Source organism: Nomascus leucogenys, chromosome 16 (genome assembly GCF_006542625.1).
Source record: "Nomascus leucogenys isolate Asia chromosome 16, Asia_NLE_v1, whole genome shotgun sequence".
Lineage (NCBI taxonomy): Eukaryota > Metazoa > Chordata > Mammalia > Primates > Hylobatidae > Nomascus > Nomascus leucogenys.
The window spans coordinates 85,848,544-85,857,670 of NC_044396.1; the positions used below are offsets into that span (position 1 = coordinate 85,848,544).

General features: G+C 39.5%; 1 long non-coding RNA gene across 1 annotated transcript; it reads right to left on the bottom strand.

Moving 5' to 3' along the window:
• Nucleotides 1–1,696: 1,696 nt before the first annotated feature.
• Nucleotides 1,697–3,495, bottom strand: LOC105739979. Its single transcript, XR_001115980.2, has 3 exons — nt 3,442–3,495; nt 3,113–3,258; nt 1,697–2,534 (listed from the first exon to the last, which is right to left on the bottom strand). It is a non-coding gene; the product is annotated as an uncharacterized LOC105739979 (long non-coding RNA).
• Between the last annotated feature and the right edge of the window lie 5,632 nt (nt 3,496–9,127).

Below are 9,127 nucleotides of genomic sequence, written 5' to 3' on the forward strand. Positions count from 1 at the left end.
CACTGGAGGCCTGGTGGGGGCTGAAGCAGGAGGTGAGGCTCAGGGGGTCATCAGCATCAGGTGCGAAGCACTGGGGCAGCAGGAAGAGCGGGGTACTCCAAGGAACAGTGGGGCCGGGTGTGGGGTCTTGGCATCCTCGTTACACCCAGTTGAGTTTGGGAGAAGGAAGGGGAGGGTGGGGTCACTCTCCCTCTTGGATCCCCCATCACATTGTGCTCGGCAGCTGGGCAGTGCCAGCCCAGGGCCCAGTGCTTTATGAATATTAACCCGTTTACTTTTCAGAACCACTTTGTGGAGTAAATGGTATTATTTAATCCACTGCACAGATGAGGAAACTGAAGCACAAGGATATTAGATTACTTGGTTGAGGTTAACATTGTCGAATAGAGATGTGGTAGACTGAATAATGTCCCCCACAAAGATGTCCATGTCCTAATTCTGGGAACCTCTAAATATGTTATTTCACATGGCAAAGGGACTTTGCCGAGGTGATTAAATTAAGAATCTTGAGACGGAGGAATTATCCTAGATTATTTGAGTGAGCCCAGTGTAATCACAGTGGTCTCTACAAGAGGAAGGCTGGAGTGGCAGCATCGGTGGGGATGTGATAACAGAAACAGTGTTAGGAGTGATGCAGCCACAAGCCAGGAAATTCAAGCGGCCTCTGGAAGCTGGCAGAAGCAAGGAACATGTCCTGTCCTAGAGCCCCAGAAGGAACCCCGTCTTGTTGATACCTTGATTATAGCCCCCTAAGTCCATTTTGGACTTTCTGACCTTCAGAACTATAAGATATTCAATTTATGTTGTTTTAAGCTGCAAAGTTTGTGAAAATCTGTTAAAATAGCAACAAGAAAGTAATACAATATGTAATGGGCTCCATTCTACCTAGTAGATGGAGTGTGAGTTCCCTATGTGACACTGAGGTGGGAAGACAGACGTGTAAAGGACAGATTCATTGCACAAGTAAGCCTCTGGGATGCCCTAAATTCTAAAGTCTTTGGCGTAACAGTCATGATCCATTACAATCTTTCTGAATTGCCATGTTCCCCACCTTCCCCCTGCTAACCTTCCCCAGCCCCTGGCATTGCGGCTTCCCCTGGTGAGGCCATGCTATTCATCTGCGCCTCGAATGCTCAGCCCTCAAAGCTCATCCCGCTGGTTCCTCTACCTGGAGACTGCTTTTCCCCAGGTTCAGTTTACTCAGATCATTCTTGTCTTTCGAGGTTAACGACAGCAGGAGGTTTTTATACATCTTGGACAAAAGGACTCGGTCTTTTGGGAACTGGACTATTTATAGTATTTGAGCTTCTAAAAATTCCTATAGAGGATTATGGAAGACTTTGTTCCTCGCCAGCTATGGGGTTGGCACACATCAGATTTTTAAGTTAGAGATAGTCTAGAATGCTCCTAGGTGGGCGTGAGGGGCGGGAGAAAGGAGAAAGTATTGTTATTGAACACCCCTTTCTGCCAGGTGCTGCAGGGGCCCTTCTCCTTTTTGTGATTCTTATCCAGGTTGGCGAGCACATGTTTAACAGAATGGGCTTCAGAGCCAGAATGTTCAGCTTCAAATTCAAACGTTGCCAGCTTCTAGCTATCTAACCTAGGGCAACATCTTATCTCTATTCTTTCCTTTCCTCATCTATAAAATGAGAATAACGGCATAGGCCTTGTTGTGAGGATCACATATTTAATGCATTTTTAATATTATTTTTATTTTATTTTATATGAGAGAGGATCTTGCTCTGTTGTCCAGGCTGGAGTGCAGTGGTGTGATCATGGCAACCTTGAACTCCTTCATGCAACCTTGAACTCCTGGGCTCAAGTGATCTTCCCACTTCAGCCTCCCTTGTAGCTGGGACTACAGGTGTGCTCCACCACACCCTTCTTATTTTTTTGTAGTGATGGAGGGTTATCACTATGTTGCCCAGGCTATTCTCAAACTCCTTGGCTCAAGAGACCCTCCCGCCTGGGCCTCCCAAAACGCTGGGATTACAGGTGTGAGCCACTGTGCCTGGCCCATTTTTAACACTCTTCAAATGGTCTCTGACATCTGGAGGATGTGAAATAGCTGCTAGGTGTTATAATGATGATCACCAATGTCATAGTTACAGCATCCTTATTTCTTACTCCACGAAAAAGATTTATTCTCATCTCTATTTTGGAGGTGACAAAACTGAGGCTCACAGAGTTCAGTTGCATGTCCAAAGCCACGTGGAGAGTGGATCAGAGATGGCTTTCAGTACCAGAGCTCTCTTGTAGTGCCGAGCAATTTCTGAAACTTTATTTTCCTCTGTACATCCAGGACACACAACACTTGGGCTGTCTCTTCCCAGTGATCCGATTCCCAGGCCCTTGGGCTCTGTCAGTTCAGATTCCCAGCGTGCTCAGAGGCTCTGTCCTTCAATAATGAGTTCTCTGTCAATTACCAGCTCCTGCCCAGCAGCCTCCGGGGCAGTGTGGGCCAATTGTTCTGTCAGGCTGGGGGCTGAGCAGAGCGTCTCAATTTGGGCAGCTACTCAGTGGTCAATCACAATCTAAAACAGAGACATCAGGGTGGCCTTATGCCTGGTGATTTCTGGAAACCAGCCAGCCCTTCTCCCCAATGAGACACTCCATTTCTCAGCATGCAGTTTTCTACCAGACTTTTAATGCTAAGCCAGGCTAGTCCTAATTGTAATTGGTTCTGGCTAGTTCCCGTAGGAGCTGTTAAATCTTTTATTTGCTCACTCTCTGGGGAAGTCCTCCACTTTTGGGAACTAACCCTTACACCCCTGAAAAAAGATGTCTCCCCTGACCCTTGCTAGAACATACTCTTTCACTCCTGTCCCACCTCACCCCAGGCATCAGCAGTATCTTTAAATGGACATTATTTTTAATCTTCTAGAAAAATTAGTGTGCCCTGATTTCTTTGGTAGACCTTAAGCCTAGGGCTCTAGACATCTGCTTCTCTGTAGGGAGTATTTGCTGGCAAATCGACCTTCTATTCAATAAGAACGAGCCAGTAGAAGCCCTGCCAACTTATCCTTGTGCTTTCTACAGGTTTCATTGGAAGTTTATGGTGTTCAACATGCGTGGTCACTAAGTTTAAATGGTGCATTGATTCAGGATTTACCTCTTAGCTGGAGATGGTTTCTCATCAGCCCAGGATCCTAGTAACTGCACAGAGCTGGAGCTGTCTGTGGTCACAAAACACTTGTCACAGCTATGATCCTATTTGGTCCTGAGAGTAAGTCTTCAAAGTAGGGGTTATTATTATCGCTGTTTACCAGATGAGGAAATGGGGCTCAGAATGGTTAAATAATTTGCCCCAAGGCCAAACAGTTATGACAGACCCAGGATTTGAACCTGATGTCATTTGGATGCCAAGCTTCTTGTTCTTTTTACTGTGTCCATTTTCAATTGTCTGTTCATTTATTCCAAGCCTATTTATTGAGAGCTTACCAGACAATGATCTAGGCCCCAGGAGCCCAGCAGCAATGAAATGGTTTCCACCCTGGGGGAGAAAAGCAATGAACAGACAATATTGGAAAGTGGTAATTGCTCTGCAGAGAATTTAAATAAGGTGAGGCTGGTGGAAGTGTAAACTGGGAAAGGCTCTGTAAAGAGCAATTGGGCAATAGCTATCAACATTTAAAATGTGCATCGACTTTGATGTGGCAGTTTGGCTCCTAGGAAATTTATCCTACAAACATGTTAGCACATATGCAAAGCAACTCATATGTGTACAAGGATATTCACTGCATCACTGAACTAGCAAAAAAAAAGGGGAAACAATTTAAATGTCCATCAATAGAGAATACAGTGTATCCCTACAATAGGGCCCTCTGGAACTATTAAAAAGGGTAAATAGACGGATAGAAATACAACACAACATCTAAGATGTTTTGTCAAGTGAAAAAAGCATCTTATAGAACAGCATATTGAGTGTGCTGCCATTTAATTATGGGAAAAATCAAACAAAAGAATACATGTATGTTATTAATCACATAGTCCACATGAAGAAAGACTATGTGAGAAAGTAGGGACAAGAATTACCTCCAGGGACTATTGGGATGGCTGGAGAAAGGAGAAGGAAAAAAATGTTTGCTTTTTTCCCTGCTTGTATAACCTTTGGTATCTTTTGAATGTACATGCACTGATTATTCCAGAACATACGTTAAATTTATTTGTTGTTATTATTATTTCAATAATTTTTGGAGAACAGGGGGTGTTTGGTTACACGGGTAAGTTCTTTAGTGGCGATTTCTGAGATTTTGGTGCATCCATCACCTGAGCAGTGTATATTGTGCCCAATGTGTAGTCTCTTATTCTTCAACCTCCCTCCCAATCTTCCCCCCAAGGTTTCAGAGGTCATTATATGATTCTTACACCTTTGCATCCCCATGGCTTATATCCCACTTATAAGTGAGAAGATATGATATTTGGTTTTCCATTCCTGAGTTGCTTCACTTAAAATAATGGTCTCCAACTCCATCTAGGTTGCTGTGAATGCCATTATTTTGTTCCTTTTAATGACTGGGTAGTATTCCATGGTATGTATATACCACACATTTTCTTTATCCACATGTTGATTGATAGGCATTTGGGCTGGCTCCATATTTTTGCAATTGCGAATTGTGTTGCTATAAACATGCTTGTGCAAGCATCTTTTTCATATAGTGAATTCTTTTCCTCTGGGTAGATAGCCAGTAGTGGGATTCCTAGATCGAATGATGGGTCTACTTTTAGTTATTTAAGGAATCTCCACACTATTGTCCATAGTATTTGTACTTGTTTACAGTCCCACCAGCAGTATAAGTGTTTCCTTTTCGCCATATCCACGCCAACATCTATTCTTTTTTGATTCTTTAATATGGCCGTTCTTGCAGGAGTAAGATGGTATCACATCGGGGTTTTGATTTGCATTTCCCTGATAAGTAGTGATGTTGAGCATTTTTTTCATATGTTTATTGGCCATTTGCATATCTTCTTTTGAGAATTTTCTATTCATATCCTTAGCCCAGTTTTTGATGAAATTATTTTTTTTTCTTGCTGATTTGTTTGAGTTCCTTATAGATTCTGGATGTTAGCTCTTTCTCAGATGCATAGTTTGCAAAGATTTTCTACCACTCTATGGGTTGTCTGTTAATCTGCTGATTATTTCTTTTGCTGTGCAGAGGCTTTTTAGTTTAATTAAGTTCCATCTATTTATCTTTGTTTTTGTTGCATTTGCTTTTCGGTTCTTTGTCATGAACTCTTTGCCTAAGCCAATGCCTACAAGAGTTTTTCTGATGTTATCTTCTAGAATTTTTATGGTTTCAGGTCTTAGATTTATGTCTTTCATCTATCTTGAGTTGATTTTTGTGTAAGGTGAGAGATGAAGATCCAACTTCATTCTTCTACCTGTGGCTTGCCAATTATCCAAGCACCATTTGTTGAATAGGGTGTCCTTTCCCCACTTTATGTTTTTGTTTGGTTTGTCAAATACCAGTTGGCTGTAAGTATTTGACTTGATTTGTGGGTTCTCTATTCTGTTCCATTGGTCTACATGCCTGTTTTTATACCAGTACTGTGCTGTTTTGGTAACTATAGCCTTGTAGTAAAGTTCGAGGTTGGGTAATGTGATGCCTCCAGATTTGTTCTTTTTGCTTAGTCTTTCTTTAGCTGTGCTGGCCCTTTTTTGGTTCCACGTGAATTTCAGGATTGTTTTTTCTAGTTCTGTGAATAATGATAATGGTATTTTGATAGGAATTGCATTGAATTTATAGATTGCTTTTGGCAGTATGGTCATTTTCACAACATTGATTTTACCCATCCATGAGCATGGGTTGTGTTTCCATTTGTTTGGGTCATGTATGGCTTCTTTTAGCAGTGTTTTGTAGTTTTCCTTGTAGAGATCTTTCACCTGTTTGGTTAGGTATATTCCCAAGTATTTTATTTTATTTTATTGCAGCTGTTGTAAAAGGGGTTAAGTACTTTATTTGATTCTCAGCTTAGTTGCTGTTGATGTACAGCAGTGCTACTAATTTGTGTACGTTGATTTTGTATCCTGAAACTTTACTGAATCATTTATCAGATCTAGGAGCTTTTTGGATGAGTTTTTAGGGTTTTTGAGGTATACAATCATATCATTGGTGAACAGTGACAGTTTTTACTTCCTGTTTACCAATTTAGATGCTACTTATTTCTTTCTCTTGTCTGCTTGTTCTGGCTAGGACTTCCAGTATTATTTTGAATGGAAGTGGTGAAAGTGGGCATCCTTGTCTTGTTCCAGTTCTCAGGGGGAATGCTTTCAACTTTTCCCCATTCAGTGTAATGTTGGTTGTGGGTTTGTCATAGATGTCATTTATTACCTTAAGTTATGTCCCTTCTACGCTGATTTTGCTGAGAGTTTTAATCATAAAGCAATACTGGATTTTGTCAAATGCTTCTGTGCATCTATTGCGATGATCATATGATTTTTGTTTTTAATTCTGTTTGTGTGATGAATCACATTTATTGACTTGTGTATGTCAAACCAACTCTGCATCCCTGGTATGAATTCTACTTGATTATGGTGGATTATCTTTTTGATATGCTGTTCAATTCAGTTAGCTAGTATTTTGTTGAGGATTTTTGCATCTATGTTCATCAGTGATGTTGGTCTGTAATTTTCTCTTTTTCTTATGTCCTTTCCTGGTTTTGGTATTAGGGTGATAATGGCTTCATAGAATCATTTAGGAAGGATTCCCTCTTTCTCTATCTTTTGAAATAGTTTCAGTAGAATTATACCCATTCTTCTTTGAATGTCTGATAGAATTCAGCTGTGAATTCATCTGGTCCTGGACTGTTTTTATTGGCAATTTTTTAAATTAGTGTTTCAATCTTGCTATTGTTATTGGTTGGTTCAGAGTTTCTATTTCTTCTTGGTTGATACGAAGGTTGTATATTTCCCGGAATTTATCTATCGCTTCTAGGTTTTCTAGTTTGTGTGCATAACAATGTTCATAGTAGTTTTGAACGATCTTTTTTATTTCTGTGATATTGGCTGTAATATCTCGCGTTTCATTTCTAATTGAGCTTATTTGGATCTTCTCTCTTCTTTTCTTGGTTAATCTTGCTAATGGTGTATCACTTTTGTGTATTTTTTAAAAGAATCAGCTTTTTGTTTTATTTCTCGCTTGTATTTTTGTTGTTGTTTCAATTTAATTTGGTTCTGCTCTGATCTTTGTTATTTCTTTTCTTCTGCTGGGTTTGGGTTGTTTGGTTGAACAAAAGAAATGATTTGTTTTTTTCTGGTTTCTCTAGTTCCTTGAGGTGTGAGCTTAGAGTTTCTATTTGTGCTCTTTCAGACTTTTTAATGTAGACATTTAATGCTATAAACTTTCCTCTTAGTACTGCTTTTGCTGTATCCCAGAGGTTTTGATAGGTTGTGTCACTATTGTTGTTCAGTTCAAAGAATTTTTTAATTTCCGTCTTTATTACATTGTTGACCCAGAGATCTTTCAGGAGCAGACTATTTAATTTCCATGTATTTGTATGGTTTTGAGGGTTCCCTTTGGAGTTAATTTCAAGTTTTATTCCATTGTAGTCTGAGACAGTACTTGACATAATTTCAATTTTCTTAAGTTTATTGAGCCTTGTTTTGTGGCCTGTCATATGGTCTATCTTCAGGAATGTTCCATTTGCTGATGGAAAGAATGTGTATTCTGCAGTTGTTGGGTAGAATATTCTGTAAATAGCTGTTAAGTCCATTTTTTTGTGTGTGGAGTATAGTTTAAGTCCATTGTTTCTTTTAAAACTGTTGTTGCTTTAGATCTGTTTTACAATTAAATACACATTTCCCATACAATCCAGCAACCCTACTCCCAGGTTCATTCAGGAGAAATGACAACCTATATTCATACAAACACCTATATGTGAATGTTCATAGTGGTTTTATTCGTAATCACCAAACATTCCAAACTGTCCAAATGTCCTTCTACTGGATAATGGATAAACAAAATATGATACATTCATACAGTAAAAAAAAGTCCGTTTTGTCTGATACAAGAATAGCTACTCCTGCTCACTTTTCCATTTGCATGGAATATCTTTTTCCAAACCTTTACCTTAAGTTTATGTGAGTTCTTATGTGTCAGGTGAGTCTCTTGAAGACTGCATATACTTGGTTAGTGGATTTTTATCCATTCTGCCATTCTGTATCTTTTAAGTGGAGCATTTAGGCCATTTACATTCAATGTTAGTATGGAGATGTGAGGTACTCTTCTCTTCATCATTCTAGTTGTTGCCTGAATACTTTTTTTTTCATTGTGTTATTGCTTTATGGCCCTGTAAGATTTATACTTTAAGGATGTTCTATTTTGGTGTATTTTGAGGTTTTGTTTCAAGATTTAGAACGCCTATTAGCATTTCTTGTAGTGCTCATTTGGTAGTCACAAATTCTCTCAGCATTTGTTTGTCTGAAAAAGACGTTATTTCCTTCATTTATGAATCTTACTTTTGCTGGATTCAAAATTCTTGGCTGAAAATTATTTTGTTTAAGGAGGCTAAAGATAAGACCCCAATCCCTTCTGGCTTGCAGGGTTTCTGCTGAGAAATCAGCTGTTAATTTAATAGGTTCTCCCTTATAGATTACCTGATGCTTTTGCCTTATAGCTCCTAAGATTCTTTCCTTCATCTTGACTTTAGATAACCTGATGACTATAAGTCTAGGTGACTATAGTTTTGCAATGAATTTCTAGGGTGTTTTTTGAGCTTCTTATATTTAGATGTCTAGATCTGTAGCAAGACCAGGGAAGTTTTCTCGATTATCACCTCAAATAAGTTTTTTAAACTTAGATTTTTCTTCTTCCTCAGGAACATCAGTTATTCTTTTGTTTGGTCATTTAACATAATCACAAGTTTCTTGGAGGCTTTGTTCTTTTTTATTTTTTGACATGTTTTACTCTGTCACCCAGGTTGGTGTGCAGTGGCACAATCTCAGCTCACTTGAACATCTGCCTCCCAGGTTCAAGTGATTCTCCCACTTCACCCTCCCAAGTAGCTGGGACTACAGGTGTGCACCACCCTGTCTGGCTAATTTTTGTATTTTTTGGTAGAGACAAGGTTTCACCATGTTGGTCAGTGTGGTCTCAAACTCTTGACCTCAAGTGATACTCCTGCCTCA